Here is a 21,183-nt window from a genome sequence, read left to right on the forward strand (position 1 = left end):
AAGACGTAAACACAGCGCTTTAAATGCAAAGGACTGAATTTTCAGCCTTTTTAATCAGTCATATTTATGTTCTGGCGATGTATTGTTAACAAATAACAGACAGAAGTCCATTTGCATACACTGTCTTCTTTTCAATAACATGTGGAGCATTTAGCAATATCAATTTTACGTCATAACAAAGAGCATCGTTGTTTGTCAAAGCCGACGGAGGAGTACCGGCTGGTAACAACTTGATACCCTCCATTGGTACATGAAGATGCTTCGGTTTCGAAAGCCCGAGATACTTTCCATTCGGCGAAGACTCCCGCGTGTAATATTCGAAAATTTCCAGTGGCGAATAGAACAAAGTTTTCCCATCAACTGCACCGGAATGGAACATTTTCCCGGAGTTTCTATCCGAAGAAGAGAACAACCTCACAAGGTATACCCAAACTTTAAACATTTTTTCCCGGAAATTTTTGTTCTGTTCGATTTGTCGATTTTGTTTCCGGAATGTTTGTTGAATGGTTCGCATTTCGGACACTCGACATAACCGTGTTCTCGTAGATACTTGCCCAGAAAAGTTTTGAAGTAGTACCTCTCGTTTTGAAATTTCCGGAATTTTTGGATGAATGCCGGCAAAGCAATCCTGTAATGCAAAGGTTGGGGAGGCAACTAAAAGGGAAAAATTAACCCTCTTGCTTCGCGCAGTAAAAAGAGATTATGCACAGTAAACAGGGGTTTCATATCACTTTCCACCCGACAAACATTCCCCTAAGACTTAGAACTTTGGAATGGAAAGATCTGTCGTGTCAAAATGTCCGATCTGACGACATTGGGGGATCGGACAAACTATTATGTTAAAATGTTAAAAAAGTTAAATGTTGAATGTTGTAGCGGTCAATGTGATTAGCTACATCTAGCTAGTTCCAAGCATGCTACTTAAACTTATACGTTCATACAATTTACCAAGTTGTTATATTACAGCAGCAGCTGTATATTTGACAAAATTATTCGCACGCCATAGATAGATAAATTGTAAGTCATTTTAAAATAGCTTAGTATGTCTCGGATGATGGTGCAATCATTGCAGAGAATTAATCATGAGCAAATTCGTCGACTTTGCAAAACTGAAAAAAAATGATAAAAGTCGACGAAATCACTCTTCAACGTTACATCGTTTCTTTTATGAAAGGGAGTTGCAAGTGTGCAATTTGAATAACCCCGAAACCAAGAGAGAGTTATCTACAAACACCAGCTCAACTGCAATCGAGGAAATACAACAAAGAAATAGTAGGTCTAGTTCTGTAATAAGTGTACACTGGAATAATTTACCTCGCAAATAATTGCAAAAGTTAATTCCTTCCAAATCCAAGATTATGCACCTGAAATTAATGACAGGTTTTAATCAGCGCCAGTTTCTTTCTCTGATTTAGAATTTACTATATTTTTAATGTACAAAAATGAATTATTTGCAACTGACATGTTACTACTGACATCCGTGCAGAGCAAGTTATGCCGGGTTGTCACGATATTCAAATCAAGTCGTTCCTTGATCATTATTGGGTGCACCCACGCAGCTCTTCGTATCCCATATTTAATTTCTTTGTTCGTGGAAGTTTTGTGTTTTATCTTGTTTTCCTTATGGATGGTAACAAATCTAACAATATCTAAGCGCAAAATTGCGCAACACGATCTGGGACTGAAAGAAATTTCATGTTCAATCGCTGTACGTTTGGTGAGGCTGTCGCCACTAGTAAACCTTAAAAATTTGCGCACGTACAGATTTGGAGCAGGTAGAATGAGCGTTGTTTCAGTGCGTCAGTTCAAACTGATAACAAAAGCTCAGCGGGTAAGAGTTCGTTTTATAAAATGAATAGAAAACCACTTCTGAAACCAGTGTGCATGATCCCCTACGACCTTTAGACTGATGCACAAGTCAACAACTCTAACAATATCTAAACGCAAAATTGCGCAAAATGATCTGGGACTGAAAGAAATTTCATGTTAGCAATGCTGCAAACGTAATCATTTTAAAATCAAGTTACAGATTTTAAAATCAAGTTTCAGGTTTTAAAATCAACTTACAGATTTAGAGTAAGCTGAATATACGTTGCTCCAGTGAGTCAGTACAATCAAATAATAGCAGCACAGCGGGTAATAGTTCGTGTTCTAACGTTGTAAAGACTGTACGTAAAATAAAATGAATAGAAAATCACATATGAGACTGTGCATGATCGGCTACGACCTTAAGACTGATGTACAAGTCTTTAATTCTAATATAACGTTTCGGCGATCATAAACATCCACAAAATTACACAGTACACTTATAAATTTGCTGCAATTTCCGTTGGTGAAAAATCAATTCCTTTGTGTAACGAGAATTTTTACGGACCGTTTTCTTTGGTCTCAGCTCACTGCCCGATCGACTAGTAATAGCACTGATGTCGTGTTCGACTGAGTTCGTGTTCGAGTCTCAGCCCAGAAAGGCAGTTCAAATAAAGGAAAAACTTTATCTATAGACTGGCGATATCCATAATATACTGTAAATTCTTTTACGCTTGTTTAACGTCCGTGTAGTACTTGAGGGTTCCCTTGAGGTCAGACCCCAGTGATCAGACAAGCAGAATCACGGAATACGCGACTGACACGATATTCACTTAAGTAAATAACAATATCTCCGAATTAGTTCTTTGTCACAAGTCTCGCATTTGAGGTCGATTTCTGAATGAAAATGATGTTCGATGATTGGCTGCCATTGGGTAATGATTTCATACATCGGGTTGCTATTAATGGAAGTGTCACTCTCGTTATATTCAATTGGGTCAAGGGCTGTATGAATAAAGCAGCTCGCTAGCCAACCTGGCCAAAGCTTGCGCTCTTGTGGTCTTGAGAGTGACCGTCTTATTACTCTACCATCACATCCAATTTGGTGAAGACGAGAACGCAATTTGTAGTGTTCACACTGATTAAAACGACGATTTAGTTGGCGAAACTGTGCCCTTCCAGAGAAGCCTTTTTGGAAAAACGTTTACCTACAGCCACGGAAAAATGCATCGATGCATGTCTAGAATGGTGAAGTGGTGTTTGTCATTTTTCTGGTGGTTTTACCTGCGTGCCACGAGGGATGACGAGGAAAAGAGAAGACCTGTTGAAAATTCTTGTTATGACGGAGGTGAGTAACTGAATGAAACCGTTCTTTTTTTTTTTTTAACTGATGGTTTGAACTGGTCAGCTGTAGGTTCTCTTACGCTATTCTACGAGTGTGAACACCAGAGGACGAGACGTGCAGTTATACTCATTTCCCAGCCGTGTGAAACTGAACCGCCTCTCAAATGCCATCACCCACCTACACGATGCTCATCACAGTTAATAACGAAGGATTCTATATGAATACATGAAGAAAAAAAGAATCTAGTCATGTTACGCCGTAACAGTCACCTTTTCTTGCTTGAGAACCCAAATCCGCTTCTTCGAATTTCATTGAAAACGTTCTTTATTAATATTTAATGATTTTTCTTCCCAGAGAGAATGCCAGTTCCGTGCACAAAGGATGGTGATGATGACTTGATACTGGTTTAATTAAGAAAATTAAAAACTTGGTTGGGAGTCTTCCCAAGCCTACATTTGTCGAACCGTTATGAACAACAGAGTGGAATTTGGAAATCATTTCATAATTGAATATATATACAGGCAGTAGACTGAAATCCTAAAATAGATATGCTTTCCAAGCTCGTTTCGTCTGATGTAGTAGAATAATAATGATAAACAAAATGGAGGTCAAATCTACCGTGACACTAACGTAATTTGCACGTGGCGGGTTAAAACCGGAAGCTGCATTCTCCTAATCAAGCAGACGCAGCAATGGCACACGGATGATCAACGCAAACTTGTAACCATGCAGTATAAAAGCATCTCACTTTCTATTAAGAGTCCCTGTCCATAAAAATGGAAAATAACTCGGCAAGGGTCAAAAATTCGATTTCGCGCATATTTTCATGGTAGATAGGCTAGGGCATGACAAAAACTACTGGATAGTTTTTTTTGGCAAAATATCCTTTTATTTCAAAGAAATATGCAAATTACCAAATTCCGTTAAAATCGTCATTTAACGCACCATTTTATTACACAAGTTTGAGAGCCTCGCATGCAAAACCACATCATTCTTCCGTCTTTAAAACACTCAAATATTTTTGTGCAATGTTTAAATGTGTACTGGGTTGATTTTAGGGAATGTTGCGTTGTCTTTTTGGGTGCAAAATAATTAAATTTCGAAGACATGTATTTCATTCACTTAAAAGTACTTCGTGAATATAATTAATTTTCACCATGTGCGAAACCTTCAAATGGATCAAGCTTCTGGTGGTTGAATTGCAGAAGGATGGTCTACAGGTTCCTGTAAAAATTTCTTTGGGCAAATGATTGTGAGCGACGCGAGAGCTTTTCAAAGTACGTCAAAATTGCAAATATTTGACCATCCGTCGTCAAATTTCAATTTATGGGTTAGACGTATATTTTAGCATGCGCCACATGATTTGACCTATGTTAAATTGAAATAGACACAGAGCTGATAATTTCGAAACGTTCTAACCTCATTTGCTGTAAAAGGCAGGTGCAAAACCGATTTGACGTGTTTCTCCTACCATTCGTCGCACATAAAGCAGAAGTTTGCTTTTGTTTAAATAACGTCCCATGTACATCGCCAACTGTCAACTTATTTAACGGTCGAATACCATGAATCTGTGACCCTCTTTCGACACATATGATCACCACTGCATCTGAGTCTAAAACGGCTGAGTCATTTGTAGATAGTTGCTTGCTTTGCACTACACCAAAATATTACGTTTGATCATCATGGTTTTTGCTTGCAGCGGTTCCTTGTTCGTCACGCAATGTTGTCATCCCATTTTAGGGGGTAGGGGTAGGACAATTTCTATCCTAATACGTAAGGCTCCGTAAGGCTTGGAATCACTGGGAGCACACAATCGTGTTGAGTAGGAAGAGATTGAATTAAGAAATGAAAAGAATGAATAGTTTACCATTGCCCTTGTTGTTATCTTTTACTCGACCACCGCTACCTACATGCCCTGCGTAATACTGTAACGCTAAACTCATACCTAGGTCTTTTCGCGCTATGCAATTATTTTTGGTTTACATGTAATACAGTGGGCTACCCTCGGGGAAATGGGTGGTGACCGCTTAATGGGGCTAGCCGCTTAAATAGAGGTTGGTGTACCTTGAATATTTAATTTTTCACTGTCGGGCTATAAATTACTTGGTGAACATTCAAGACAATCATGATAGACGTGTGTTTGAATTATCACTCGTCATGCACCTTCAATTTCAGACTCTTATCTGCCATCGCCCTTTCCAAAACAAAGTTCTTAAATTTTGGGTGGCCGCTTAATAGGGGTAAAGACAATAATAAAACCCTTATCAGTTATCGGAATGGCCAAATGGTGGCCGCGGAGTAACCGGTCAATAGGTGTTTTATTTATAATATTTTACTGACGATAATTTTGGACTGTATTGACAACAACATACCAATGCCTCGCCACTAAGCAAACAAAATACGCCAAATAAAATGGCATGGCCAGGGCTATTTACTCCCGTAATTACTAATTAAATTTAGTCTGTTTTTCTCACGAATTAGACTCGTTGTGATTCCCTATTTTTATTGCAGCTAGTTCTTGCTTCATTGATCTATAATTTGCTTATGGCGATTTTCTTAAAATTCTAGTGAGTACAGGCACTAGCTTTATCAGCTGTTGTCTGAAACGTCAGAACGTACAAGAGACGTGATGTGGACCGACGCCACGTACACTACAGAACGCGATTATATAAATATACACATATTATTATATATATGAACAAACAGATGAACAATGATTAAATTGTTTCAGTTATCCCGAGAGTACTCTATACAAAATAGATCAAAATGTGCAGCATATGCCGTGACAGCATTGCGTGACGAACAAATAACCGCTGTAAGATTGTGCTGCGCCGACACGCTTATCAGCAATGGTCAGCAATCGATCAAACGCAATATTTTGGCGAAGCGTAAAGCAAGCAACTATCTACAAATGACTCAGCCGTTTTAGACTTAGATGCAGTGATGTTCATAAGCGCAGAAAGATGGTCACAGATTCATAGTATTCGACCAATAATAGGTTGACAGTAAGCGATGTACATCGGACGTTAACCTTGTGTAAACAAAAGCGAACTTCTGCTTTATGTGCGACGAATGGTGAGAGATCGACTAGAAACACGTCAAATCGGTTTTGTACCTGCCTTTTACAACAAATAAGGTTACAACATTTCGAAATAATCAACTCTGTGTCTATTTCAACTTGTTATGGGTCAAGTCGTGTGGCACATGCTAAAATATACGTCTAACACGTAAATTGAAATTTGACGACGGATGGTCAAATATTTGCAATTTTGACGTACTTTGAAAAGCTCTCGCGTCGCTCACAATCATTTGCCCAAAGAAATTTTTACAGGAACCTGTAGACCATCCTTCTGCAATTCAACCACCAGAAGCTTGATCCATTTGAAGGTTTCGCACATGGTGAAAATTAATTATATTCACGAAGTACTTTTAAGTGAATGAAATACATGTCTTCGAAATTTAATTATTTTGCACCCAAAAAGACAACGCAACATTCCCTAAAATCAACCCAGTACACATTTAAACATTGCACAAAAATATTTGAGTGTTTTAAAGACGGAAGAATGATGTGGTTTTGCATGCGAGGCTCTCAAACTTGTGTAATAAAATGGTGCGTTAAATGACAATTTTAACGGAATTTGGTAATTTGCATATTTCTTTGAAATAAAAGGATATTTTGCCCTAGCCTATCTACCATGAAAATATGCGCGAAATCGAATTTTCAACCCTTGCCGCGATATTAAGAATTTGTCTGATTTTTACAGGCTGGCACTCTTAACATGTTTTGCTTTTGTTGTTTTTTTCATTTTTTGAACCATCTTCTTCAACTTTATAAAACTTGTTAATAATTCATTAAGTTTAAACAAAGGAAATCATGACCGTGACGGCGTTTGGATATCTGATCTAAATAAGCATAGATTTTTAATTCGCCATTTTCTTCCTTGCTGCTGTTTTGCAATGAAACTAACTCTAAATCATTATCAGGAGCTAACTTGAAAGAACGTTACAGTTACCTTATCAGCTGGGCTTCAATTACTTTCCTTGTTATTTTCTCTAATCAACCTGTAATCAATATAATACTTCTCCTGCAATTAATCTGAGTATGAGTCAATAAAGATTATTTAATGCTTGTTATTGGGATAAAATATTTTTATGTTTCCTGTACGTAATATAATAACTTATATTAATAACGCATGTTCTATTGCCAAGAAAGCTGCCCTTTTATACTACTACCAAAGGTTGACTAGTGCATTTTAGTTCAAAATCTGAACAGTGAGTACAGCAGCTAGGACGAAAGCATAAGAATGAACAAGGGTAAACGGATAAACACTGTAAAAAATGACCACACTCGTTCTTATAACTAGAACCACTGTATAATAAAAACAAAGTCTGCGTTCTTCCTGGTATCCCGGGATAGATATAAGGGCTTAAGTCGTTTTAGAAAAAAACAGAGGATTGCAATCGTTCACGAAGTGATATAATCGAATTTGAAAACGACTTTGACGAAATTCAGTCGGTTGCTTGACAGGGAGTTTTAAACTTCCGCTTTCAAGCGGAATTTACCGTCCCGATGTATTCTAATTTGGCTGCAATTTCATCAGCTATTTTTTCAACATCTTGCTTTTAAAGAAGATTTCGAAAAGTATGAATTTTGCTTTGTACAATAACGTGCTATTAACAGACTGACACAAAAGGTAAGTCAACTACCCAAGGGAAGACATTAATTAAATGCAAAATGTGCAAGAACAAAACAGTGAACATAAAGCCTCAAGCTGCTTGTGCGTTGCATTGGCAGGTTTTTTTTTGTTGTTTTTTTGCTTGAGCAAGCACATTTTGAATTATCGATGCGTATTTTGCTGATATTATTACTCTTGGCACAATATCAAACAAACCTATTGAATACGAAGACGGAAACACAGGGCTTTAAATGCAATGGACTGAATTTTCAGCTTTCTTAATCAGTCATACATCGGGTTGCTATTAATGGAAGTGTCACTCTCGTTATATTCAATTGGGTCAAGGGCTGTATGAATAAAGCAGCTCGCTAGCCAACCTGGCCAAAGCTTGCGCTCTTGTGGTCTTGAGAGTGACCGTCTTATTACTCTACCATCACATCCAATTTGGTGAAGACGAGAACGCAATTTGTAGTGTTCACACTGATTAAAACGACGATTTAGTTGGCGAAACTGTGCCCTTCCAGAGAAGCCGTTTTAGAAAAACGTTTACCTACAGCCACGGAAAAATGCATCGATGCATGTCTAGAATGGTGAAGTGGTGTTTGTCATTTTTCTGGTGGTTTTACCTGCGTGCCACGAGAGATGACGAGGAAAAGAGAAGACCTGTTGAAAATTCTTGTTATGACGGAGGTGAGTAACTGAATAAAACCATTTCTTTTTTTTTTTAACTGATGGTTTGAACTGGTCAGCTATAGGTTCTCTTACGCTATTCTACGAGTGTGAGCACCAGAGGACGAGACGTGCAGTTATACTCATTTCCCAGCCGTGTGAAACTGAACCGCCTTTCAAATGCCATCACCCACCTACACGATGCTCATCACAGTTAATAACAAAGGATTCTATTTGAATACATGAAGAAAAAAAGAATCTAGTCATGTAAAGCCGTAAAAGACACCTTTTCTTGCTTGAGAACCCAAAGCCGTTTTTTCGAATTTCAGTGAAAACGTACTTTATTAATATCTAGTTTATGACTTCTTTTCCCAGAGAGAATGCCAGTTCAGTGCACAGAGAATGATGATGATGATGACTTGATACTGGTTTAATAAAGAAAATTAAAAACTTGATCGGGGGTCTTCCCAAGCCTACGTATGTCGAACCGTTATGAACAACAGAGTGGAATTTGGCTATCATTTCATAACTGCATATATATACAGGCACATGCTAGAATATTGATATATCGTCGTGGCCTATTACCTGCCCGTTTTGTTGAACACGTCCATTTACACGAACAGGAAGCATTTTTTGACCAAAGGATTAAGTATACAGAGCACGTTCTTAGTAAATGAGTTTTCGTAATATGTCCTTGAATCTCCAAAACCCTAATAAATTTGAGACTTGTCATATTGTCAGATGGCGATCTACATAAACAGTGGCTTACCTCTCCAGAAACACTTTCTTGCTGTTCATGCATGCTCACATGCCAGTTCAGAATCTTCACAACGAACTAAAGTATTGATGGGTGCTTTCACACCGTATCAAATTGGGGAAAAAGCAGCGGCGTTTGCGAGAAAACGGCACTTTCTTGAAGAATCCAATGTGGCGCACGGAGCTCCAAAGAGCGTGGTAGATGTATGCATGCATAAATTTGCATGCACAAATGTGACACCAACACGGAGAAACGGAGCCCATTTTATAACTCATGCACCATACTGCGCATGAGTAATAAAAATGGCATGGACGTGAACAAAAATAGCCGGCTTTTGAATAATGAAGCAAATGTAAGTACATAGACTGAACATTAGTGCCCGAAGAATTGATGCCTTAATTTCCTTCATGTTTACCAGTACAAATTCTATATAGGGTAACTGATTCGTCTCACCCATGCTTTCGTTATCATTGGTTATCGTTTGATCCCGAAACAAGTCAAGTGTCCACAACAGCAAGATGCCTATAGCAAATGTCTGTGTATGCCCCCCCCCCCCCCCCCCCCACTCCTTGCACTTAAAATAGGATTTTGCGGATTCCCCAATTATCGAAACCATTTCCGTACGGAACTCGATGATTTTGTCGGTCTTTGGTCGGGCTATCTGCAGGATTTTGCAAAACTGGGGAAGTCGAAATGTCTTTATACCAGAGCATCGCTGCATCAAGTCCGATCCGTGCAACTTAAAGTAAAGCAAGGAGCATACTTCTGTTATCTTGAACCTGTCCGTACTACCTCCAGTTAAAAACACAGCCTTTACCAATGGTTGACTAGCGCATTCTGGTTCAAAATCGGTTTCTGGTGCACGTTTTTACTTGCAATATAAGCATAACCCAGTGAGTACAGCAGCTAAGACGTAAGCATAATAATGAACAAGGGTAAACAGAGGAACACTGTAAAAAGTGACCACACTCGTTCCTATTACGTTGTTTTCACTAGAACCACTGCATAAGAAAAACAAAGTTAACGTTCTTCATGGGATCCCAATATAGATATTAGGGCTTAAGTCATTATAAGAAAAAACAGCTGTTTGCAATCGTTTACGAAGTGATATAACCGAATTTGAAAACGGCTTCGACGAAATTCAGTCGGTTGCTTGACAAGTAGTTTTAAACTTCCGCTTTCAAGCGGAATATTCCGTCCCGATGTATTCTAATTTGCCTGCGGTTGTATTGGCTATTTTGTCAACATCTTGCTTTTAAGTAAGATGTCGAAAAGTATAATTTTTGCGTTTTACAATAACGTGCTATTAACATACTGACACAAAAGGTTAGTCAAATACTCAAGGAAGATATTAATTAAATGCAAAACGTGCAGGAAAAAAACAGTGAACATGAAGACTCAAGCTGCTTGTGTGCTGTAAGTGTTTTTTGCTTGAGCACGCATCTTTTGTTTTATCGATGCGCATTTTACTGATATTATTATTCTTGACACAATATCAACCAGCCCTATTGAATAGGAAGACGTAAACGCAGGGCTTTAAATGCAATGGACTGAACTTTCAGCCTTTTTAATCAGTCATATTTATGCTTTGGCAATGTATTATTAATAACAGAGAACAGACAAAATTAACCTTTGTGTACACTGTTTTCTTTTCAATAACGTGGAGCATTTAGCAATATCAATTTTACGTCATAACCCAAGAGCATCGTTGTTTGTAAAAGCCGACGGGGGAGTGCCGACAGGTAACAACTTGATACCCTCCATTGGTACATGAAGATGCTTCGTTTTCGAAAGCCCCGGGGGGGGGTACTCCCTTATATGGGCTATACAGGTATGTGCGGCCCCGAAGGGTATGGTTTTTCAGCTGTTTTGGTCATAAATAGGGTATCGATTTTAGCTGATTTTGGCCATTTTGGTCATAAATAGGGTATGGGTTTTGCACTCTAGCCAGGATATGGGTATGTTTTTAAAAAGAAGCCACTTTTTCGTCATTATCGGAAAGAAAATCATCAAAAGCCCCTCACAAATTATGTTTTCGGTAATTTAACATTGGTCTGAACTAGGAAACTTATTATAACGCAGGTCTGAGACAGGGTTTTGATTTAAGGGTTAGGTCATAAATAGGGTTTCGAATTTTTGGTCAGATCATAAATAGGGTAGGAAATATCGCAGATTTTGGTCATAAATAGGGTAAGGGTTTTGGGAGGCGGGCCACACACCCCACCCGATTTTGCTGGGAGTACCACCCCCTCCTCCTCCCCCGGGCGAAAGCCCGAGATACTTTCCATTCCACGAAGACTCCCGGGTATAATATTGGAAAATTTCCAGTGGTGACTAGAACAACATTTTCCCATCAACTGCACCGGAATGGAACATTTTCCCAGAATTTCTATCCGCAGAAGAGGACAACCTCACCCAAACTTTAAACATTTTTTCCCGGAAATTTTCGTTCTATTCGGTTTGTCGATTTTGCTTCCGGAATGTTTGTTCAATGGTTCGCATTTCGGACATTCGACATCACTGTTTTCGTAGATACTTTCCCATGAAAGTTTTGAACTAGTACCTCCCGTTCTGAAATTTCTGGAAATTTTGGATGAATGCAAAGCACCCCTGTAATGGAAGGGTTGGGGAAGAAACTGAAAGAAAAAAGATTAAACCTATTGCTTCGCGCAGTAAAAAGAGATTATGCGCAATAAACGGGGGCATTCCCCTCGGACGTTCAACTTTGAAACTGAAAGATCTAGTGTCAAAATGTCCGATCTGACGACATTGGGGGATCGGAAAAACGTTTATGTTAAAATGTTAAAAGAGTTAAATGTTGAATTTTTAGAGCGGTCAATGTGATTAGCTACATCTACCTAGTCCCAAGCATGCCACTTAAACTTAGACGTTCATATAATTTAGCAAGTTGTTATATTACAGCAGCAGCTGTATATTTGACAAAATTATTCGCACGACATAGATAGATACATTGTAAGTCATTTTAAATTAGTTCAGTATGTCTCTGATGAGGGTGCAATCATCGCCGAGAATTAATCATGAGCAAATTCGTTGACCTTGCAAAACTGAAAAAAAAATATGAAAGTTGATGAAATCAGACTGCAACATTACATCGTTTCTTTTATTAAAGGGAGTTGCTGGTGTGCAATTTGAATAACCCTAAAACCAAGAAAGAGTTATCTACAAACACCGGCTCAACTGCAATCGAAGAAATACAACAAAGAAATAGTAGGTCTAGTTCTGTAATAATGTACACTGGAATTATTTACCTCGCAAATAATAGCAAAAGTTAATTCCACGATCTAATTATTTCCAAAGCCAAGTTTATGCACCTGAAATTTATGACAGGTTTTAATCAGCGCCAGATTCTTTCTCTGATTTAGAATTTACTTTACTTTTAAAGTACAAAAATGAATTATTTACACTTGACATGATACTACTGGCATCCGTGCGGAGCAAGTTATGCCGCAGGTTGTCCCGATATTCAAATCAAATCGTTCGTTGATCATTATTGGATGCATCCACGTAACTCTTAGTGTGCCATGCTTCATTTCTTTGTTCGTCGAAGTTCTGTGTTTTATCTTGTTCTTCATATGGATGCTAACAAGTCTAACGATATCTAAGCGCAAAATTGCGCAACAGGATCTGGAACTGAAAGAAATTTCATGTTAACGATGCTGTCCGTTTGGTGAGGCTGTCGCCACTAGTAAACCTTAAAGATTTGCACACGTAATCATTTTAAAATCAAGTTACAGATTTAGAGTAGGCTGAATAAACGTTACTCCAGTGAGTCAGTACAAACAAATAATAGCAGCACAGCGGGTAAGAGTTCGTTTTCTAGCTTAACCCTGTAGAGACTGTAAAATAAAATGAATAGAAAATCACTTATGAGACTGTGCATGATCGGCTACGACCTTTAGACTGATGCGCAAGTCTTTAATTCCAATATAAATTTTCCGGCGGCGATCATAAACATCCACAAAATAACACAGTACACTTATCAATTTGCTGCAATTTCCGGTGGTAGTAATATCACTGATGTCGTGTTGGACCGTTTTCCAAAACTTTCTGTAACACCTCGCCAATCATGTTCGCTTCGGGGAGTCTCAGCCTAGAAAGGCAGTTTAAATAAAGGAAAAACTTTATCTATAGACTGGCGATATTCATAATATACTGTAAGTTCTTTTACGCTTGTTTAACGTCCGTGTAGTACTTGAGGTTCCCCTTGAGGTCAGACCCCGGTAAACACGAAATACGCGTCTAACACAATATTCACTTTTTTTTAACAGTAAATAACAGTATCTCCGAATTAGTTCAGTGTCACAAGTCTCGCATTTGTGGTCAATTTCTGTATAAAAATGATGCTAGAGATTGGCCGCCATTCACGGTAATGATGTCATACATTCGGTTGCTTTTAATGGAAGTGTCACCCACGTTATATTCAATTGGGTCAAGGGCTGTATGACTGAAAAATGCAGCTCGAGGCTAAGTATTGGATATTGTAGGGGATCTGTACTGCTGAAGCCGACCCGCACAAGGCTCGCGTTCTTGTGGTCTTGAGAGTAACCGTCTTATTACTCTATCATCACATCCAATTTGGTGAAGACGAGTACGCAATTTGAAGTGTTCACACTGATTAAAAAGACGACTTAGTTGGCAAAACTGTGCACTTCCAGAGATCAGAAGCCTTTTCGGAAAATTGTTTAGCTACAGCCACGGAAAAATGCATCGATGCATGTCTAGAATGGCCGGTGAAGTGGTGTTTTTCATTTTTCTGGTGGTTTTACTTGCGTGCCACGAGGGATGACGAGGAAAAGAGAAGACCTGTTGAAAATTATTGTTACGAAGGTGAGTAACTGATGGTTTGTACTGATCAGCTATAGGTTTTCTTATTACTTTCTCTTCTAAGTGTGTGAGCACCAGAAGACGAGACAAGTGCCATTATTTCCTGGCCGTGTAAAAACCGCCTTTCAAATGCCATCACCCAATTACGCGGTGTTTATCACATTTGAGACCACGGGATTCTTGAATTACATAAAGAAAAATGATCTAGATCTAGTCATGTAACGCCATATAAAACAACTCTTCTTGCTTGAGAACCCTAGGCTGTTTTTCTTAGTTTCAATGAAAACGTATTTTGTTAACACGTAGGTTATGATTTCTTTTTCCACAGAGAATGCCAGTTCAGTGCACAGAGGATGATAATGATGATGACTTGATGCTGGTTTAAGACAAACACCGACGTGAGCTGCAAATTGCTTTAAACTAACTTTATGAATAGCATGTCTCATTATCTCTTTGTTCGTTTAAGTCTTTTGTGTTCCTTATGGATGGTAACAATACACTGTATGTATAGGAGCAAAACCGTGCAACATGATCGCTTCTAGTAAAACTCAAAAATTTGCACACGTAATTATTATTTTTAGATTTAGAGTATGCAGAGTTAATTGATGTTAGAGTTAATGCAGCACAGTGGGTAAGAGTTCGTTTTCTAGTTTAACACTGTAAATTGGAATGTATAGCAAATCACTTATTAGACTGTGCATAATCGGCTACGACCATAAGACTGGTGCACAGCACTAGTCTTTAAGTCTAAAAACAATTTTTGGCGGTCGTAAACATCTACAAAATAACACAGTGCACTTATAAATTTGCTGCAATTTCCGATGGTAACAAATCAATTCCTGAGTAATGGGAAAAGGTTTTCTACTTTTACTCAATTGAACGTTGTTTTTCTTTGGTCTCAGTTCACCGTGCAGTCGCTTAGTACTCATGTATGACTTCAGTAATTGCACTTGGATTGAGCGCAGCGTTTTCGACCGTTTTGCATACAGTTCTGTAAACATCGAAAATTCTTTCGGTCCGGTGAGTCTCAGCCCAGAAATTCAAATCAAAAAAGGGAAAACTCCCATTTCGACGATGGCGATATTCATAAATTACTTTTCCGCTAGCTTGGTTATAATCTGTGTAGTACTTGATGTCAGTAACATACATGAAGAAACAAGGAATACGTGACTGATATGATATATTCACTTCGAGTATTCAAACAACAACATGTTCGAATTCGTTTAGTGTCACAAGTTACTCATTTGAGGTCAAATTCTTACAAAAATGATGCTCAATGATTGGTTACCGAACCGCAAATAGAAAACATTGACTTAAATTGTACGATGATGTCATCAATTCAGTCGTTTTGAGAAACGCCAATTGTTACATCTCTGGGCTGTCAAATAGCAGTTAAAAAGTCTTTTCGGGGATTCCCCGCCGTCTTTAAGCGTGGCAGGTCAATGCTGCAAAATCCGAAAAGAGGACGTGTATCAGGAAATATAAAGCAGCGACAGACTGCCCCAGACTCATCCAGTGAGTTAGATGAACACGGGCCACTTTTCAGAAAGAAAACGCCGAGGAAACTTTCACTTCAGACCAGTCTAAGAAAATGCTCTTATTTACTCGCGACAGCTACAGAAAAGTATATCGATGCCTGTTTGTAATGGTCAAGTGGATTTTATCGTTGCTTTGGTGTTTTTACTACTGCATTATGACTGATGCCGAGCGGCGAAGACCTTTGGAACATTTTTGTTGTGAAGGTAAGGGTATAAATTTGATAATGCAATGTGTTATGAAATATTTTTGATCTGCAGATATATTTTCTGTAGGATTAATGTTTTGAACTGGTGAAGCTAAATATCATTTTTTTGATATTTTTTTCTCTTCTGTCCTGAAGTTAATTTCGGTTGATGGGGTCTTCGCATGAAATCTTTTTCTAAATAGAACCTACAGACTGTTCGAAGTACACGATCAACAACTTTATGATAGCAGCATTTAAATGATTTTACACCACTGTCCATATTGTTTTATAGTTGAACTCGAACGCGGCGACACTGTAACATTGTGTTAAAATACTGAGATAAACGGACCTATTTCAAACAAACTTAGCTTACACTACAACATAGAATCCCAGGGCTTCAGTAACCTGGTCGCACTAGAGCGAATTCAAATATTTCCAATTTTTGGCGAGGAAAAAAATTGGCAAAAATTTCGCCAGTTCCAAATTTTGGCAGTGGCGCATTACACCAACATGTTGGAACCACAACGTTACTGATTGAAATATGCGTCACAAGATCTATGTTTCTCAATTAAGTATTGTATTAGATTCCATGCGAGAGTTTAACTCTTCGTAGATTTTTCTCCACGCTGCATGTTCTTGACTCTCCGTTCTACAGCAACTCGTGATTTTCGGCCCATAATTGGACGAGCAGATTTTGCTCAGCTTGAGTTTGTGTTGTTGCTTGCGCCACTTGCGAGCGAAGAAGATTGTCTCGCTGAAACTATCTCTTCAAATTGCTGCCAATAACCGGATTCAGGGTACGATTCATAAGAATTTAAATAAAAACGCCGCTCAAATTCCTCGTTTTGCAATGAAATCACTGTAAAAAGCGTCAGATGGACCGCCATCGCACGCGACAAAAACTGGACTAGCCGTCAAAGTTATTTTCTCGTCGTAATTTTATCCAGACATGTTTTAAAAAATAAGACAGTTAAATAGTCAAAAAAAAAAAAATTGTTTGCTTTGCCAAGATTTGGAAACCTCCAAGGCAGTAATTCGGCTTCTTTGAAGATTGGCGAGATTTTGGCGATACGCAAAAATTTGACAAGCTTTTGAAACTGGGGGTCGCACTTATTTTACGCCACTTGTTGACAGATTTATTACTCATACGAACAAAATTAGCTCTAGTGCGACCCAGGCTTAAGCATAACCGCAATTGTTGAGCTTCCGTGTGGGCCGAATGACTGTAGCCGCCTTCCAAGAGAAAAAAAAACGTACCAGTTTCTTAATATGAGGGTTATGATTTCTTTTCCCAGAGAGAAAGTCAGTTCAGCGCTCCGAGGATGCCAATGACTTGATGGTAGTTAAGGGGAAAGACGCAACACCAAGCAGGACATCGACAGGAATGTCAAAATCCCTGAATAAACTGAAAAACTTACTTCAACAACATCGCCATAAATACATTTAGTAAACAGTAAATGAGGAAGAAACACTGACGTTAGATGCAAATTGTTGTAGGAATTTTGCTCTTTGTATGCCGTCGTGTTTCATTATTTCCTTTTGTTTTAGTTTCGTGTTTTACCTTTCCTTTTTATTGGATGGTAACAACAACGTAAAGTATGTATAAACACAATTGTTATGTACATAAATTTTTCACTGCTTTAGTCATTGTTAATGTCTTGGTTTACGCCAGGTAAATATTTCTTTCTCTTGATGATGGCCAAGCCGGTTGGTGGAGACACGAGTCATGTAGCAGTATCATACATACATACATGGCCTAAATAAATTTACGTCCTGCGGATATATTGTTTCCGCCATCCATGTCCGGTTGATGAGGCTGTCGCCGTTAACGTAAAACTTTGCACAACCTCACGTACTCATTTAAAAGTCAAGTTACATGTTTAAGATGGGCAATATAAACCTTAATTACTCAATGTTGCAATTATTAGCACAACGGTAAGAGTTCATTTTGCTAGCTTTACACCGTAAAATAAAATAAATAGCAAATCATTTGACAGTCTGCATAAGATCCAGCAACCTAGGACTAGTCTATAATTCTAGCACAGATTTTCGGCGATGATAAACGTACACAAAATAGCACAGTGTACTAATATATTTGCAGCAAATTTCGGTGGTAACACATCTGAATTCTCAAGTGTAGTGGGAATAGGATGTCTACGTTAACTCAATTGAACGTTGTTTTTCTTTCGCTCAGTTCACCGCACAATCGTAAATCCATTGTATATGTTTCTTTTAAAGATGGATAAATGAAGCTTATTATTATTGTTATTAATAGCCTAGTAATAGCACTCATGTATGACTTCAGTAATTGCACTTGGATTGTGCGCAGCGTTTTCGACCGTTTTGCATACTTTTCTGATCACACGGACAATGCCTCTTCGGTCCGGTGAGTCTCATCCTAGGAATTTAGATCAAAAATGGTAAAACTCTATTCTCCACGACGGCCAGCGATATTCCGCTAGCTTGGTTAACATCTGTGTAGTACCTGACGTCAGAAACATATATGAAGAAATATGGAATTTGCGTCTGACATGCTACAGTCACTTCGAGTGTTCAATTAGTTTAGTGTCACGAGGTAGTCATTTGATTTCAAGTTCTTATGAAAATGAAGCTCGACGATTGGTTGCCAGACCGAAAATAGAAAACAAGGGTTAAAATTGGTACGATGATGTCATACATTCAGTTGTTTTGAGAAACTTGAGCACAGTTCGCACATTTCCGGGCTGCCATATAGCAGTGATGACTTTCCGGAAAGAAAACGCTGTTCTTTTCATAACCTGCTCATGTAAGCGTACAACCCGTTCACGTCATTAACGAGCGCATTTTAACTCTAGACTCCCTGAACGTCTTGTTTCAGGCAGTTTTGTGTAATGCTTGCTTAAAGTTAAGTTATGTCAGCATACACAAGACTCTTCCCAAGCTCTAAATCAAGTTCACGTCATAGCTCTTTGGCTCCGGAGTACTGAGATAAAGAAAAGATGATATATGATGTAATCAGGTCCATACACTGCATGCATTACACACTCAACAATGAACAGCTATCTCTAAGCACCTATGGCAAAATGTTCTTACCAATTCTTCAAACAAGTTTCGACTCACCACATGTACCAACCGTTAACTTTATGGCTGCTTTAGTACTATGCAGTTTGTGACTGTTTACAATATAGACAATTAGTTCGGGGATTCCCCGTTTTAAGCAGGTCAACACTAGCTAATTATTCAAGAAATGAAAAGTCTAGTTGATATCAAATGAATCCATGCATTAATTAAAGTTTCGACTCACCACATGTACCAATGATTTTTTTAAAAATAAAAGGGTCTTTAAATAGACCACGCCCGTTTCCGGTCTAATTACCAGGAAGGAAAAAAAAACACCCTCCGGCAAGGGGGGACCATGAACAATGTTTTATTCCAATGCGACTCACCGTCCATCAAAAGTAAAAGGCAGTGGAAAACAAAGCGGTAGGAGGAGGAAATCAACGCCACTCACCGTGAGAGCACGTGCATCACGCAGTATAAAGCAGAGTGACAGACTGCCTCAGGACGACACCGCGGATATACGTTTTTTGGGGCGCGATACAGTATTTTGCTGGTCAGCGGTACACCCTAACAAAACTACAAAATGCCTGCAACTTTTACATTATCTTCGCAGCGAGCCTTATCGACAGTCAAAAAGATACAAAACTTAGAGCGCACACTGTAAACTTAGCTTTTAAACTCCGCTCATTTGTTGGATAGTTCTCAGTTAATATTATATATTGTGCCAAAGCCAAACTGAACTTGCACACGGTGTGAAATTGTTGTTGTTTCGTGAGAATTCATGCTCGTAAGCGGCGAGCCAGTGGCAATTTACGTTACAATGTGCACTAAGGCTAAAACTAGGCAGCTTTTGTGTTGCTGTAACGGTGTTCTGAGGAAATCAACTTCTCAAGTTTGTTGAATTGATGGGCTTTAACCGTATGAATCGGTATGTAAACGGCATTTCGATCACATTCGTCGGGAAGACATGCTCATGTTCGATTGGGGGCACTCACGTAAGTAAACACGGTCATCCTGTCCTCACTCGGTATCACCGAATTATAGACCAAGTTGGCCGAAATCGAAGCAGTACTTCGTATAAATCTTGGACACGTTGGTGTAACAAGTGTAGGACTGAATCCTCAAAAGGGTTCAAAATCTGGCCTCAACTCGAGGAAGAATTCACCAAGGTATGTTTTATCATAAAATATCCAATTTTAATCATACTGTACTTCAGGAAGCTTGAGGATGGCGAAAATAAAATTTTAAATTTTCATGTTTATTATTGTTTCTTTGTTTCTTGTCATAATTTCGAATTGTTGCAGTTCTGTATTTTGCCTATAGCGCCTCTAAAGTGTGAAAATTATTTTAAACTAGTTGCATAGCTATTAGAGTTTAGAAAAAAAAGCTATTTAGCTATTAGAAAAAGCCACAAGAAGTACATGACATCTGATTATCTAAAGATGGCAGAAGACATGGAATACAAAGCTGTTTAAAGGATAATTAAAAATACATGCATATGTTATTGTAAGACAATAAAAATACCATAAAATCTGGGTAATGACAACGTCCAGTTAAAACTCAATAAATGAATTTCATTTTTAGTTCTAAATAGGCTATCCCCCCTGTATTCACACAACAATCTTCTGATTATAAGGCCTCCCAGACAATTTCTGACCACATTACCTTAGAGCCTGAGACTCTGTATAACTTTCTAAAATTAATATTTGTTTACATATTACTATTATCTGGATTTCCCAATAGAAAACTTCTTCTATTGTACATTTTTTTCTATTCTGGCTCAGCAAAAGTCCTTTTAGATACTGTCCATGGATGATTTCCACAACATCAATGCTGTAAAAACACCAACTGAGAGAACACTGACCGGTGCTCTCCATATGGCAACTACTTGACTTTCATTTAGTGTCTTTAGAGACTTCTAGGCCGATGGGCAAAGAAAAATTCACCCTTGGGCTCAAAATGAGGCTCAAAATGAAACCCTTTGACAGTGGTTACGTCATAGGTCATTCACTTGAAAGACGTGGGTAAGAGTAGCCAGGCTGAAAACGAAGGAAAAAAAGAAAAGGAAATGCCTAAGGACTGTGCAGCTAAATGACTAGGATGTGTTTTGAGTCTCCTAATTTACAGGGGACAGGAGCAGGACGAACAAGGGTGGGAGTCAAGAGATAGAGGTATGGGAAGTGGGAGAACAGGGTATGGGAAGTGGGAGGTTGACTCCACTGTCCCTTCCCCCACTTGATGCAGTACCTTGTCCCTAAGTGAAAGGTAAAGTCTGCATAGAGCCAAGTGGCCCATCAGGCCAGGCTTATCTTGGTTTCTGTAG

General features: G+C 38.6%; 1 protein-coding gene across 4 annotated transcripts in view; it reads left to right on the top strand.

Moving 5' to 3' along the window:
- Positions 1 to 21,183, top strand: part of LOC145496420 (TNF receptor-associated factor 2-like) — a 52,514-nt gene that overhangs the window by 3,501 nt on the left and 27,830 nt on the right. The window lies entirely within an intron of this gene.

The sequence above is a fragment of the Orbicella franksi genome, chromosome 1, assembly GCF_964199315.1.
Source record: "Orbicella franksi chromosome 1, jaOrbFran1.1, whole genome shotgun sequence".
In the NCBI taxonomy this organism is placed as follows: domain Eukaryota; kingdom Metazoa; phylum Cnidaria; class Anthozoa; order Scleractinia; family Merulinidae; genus Orbicella; species Orbicella franksi.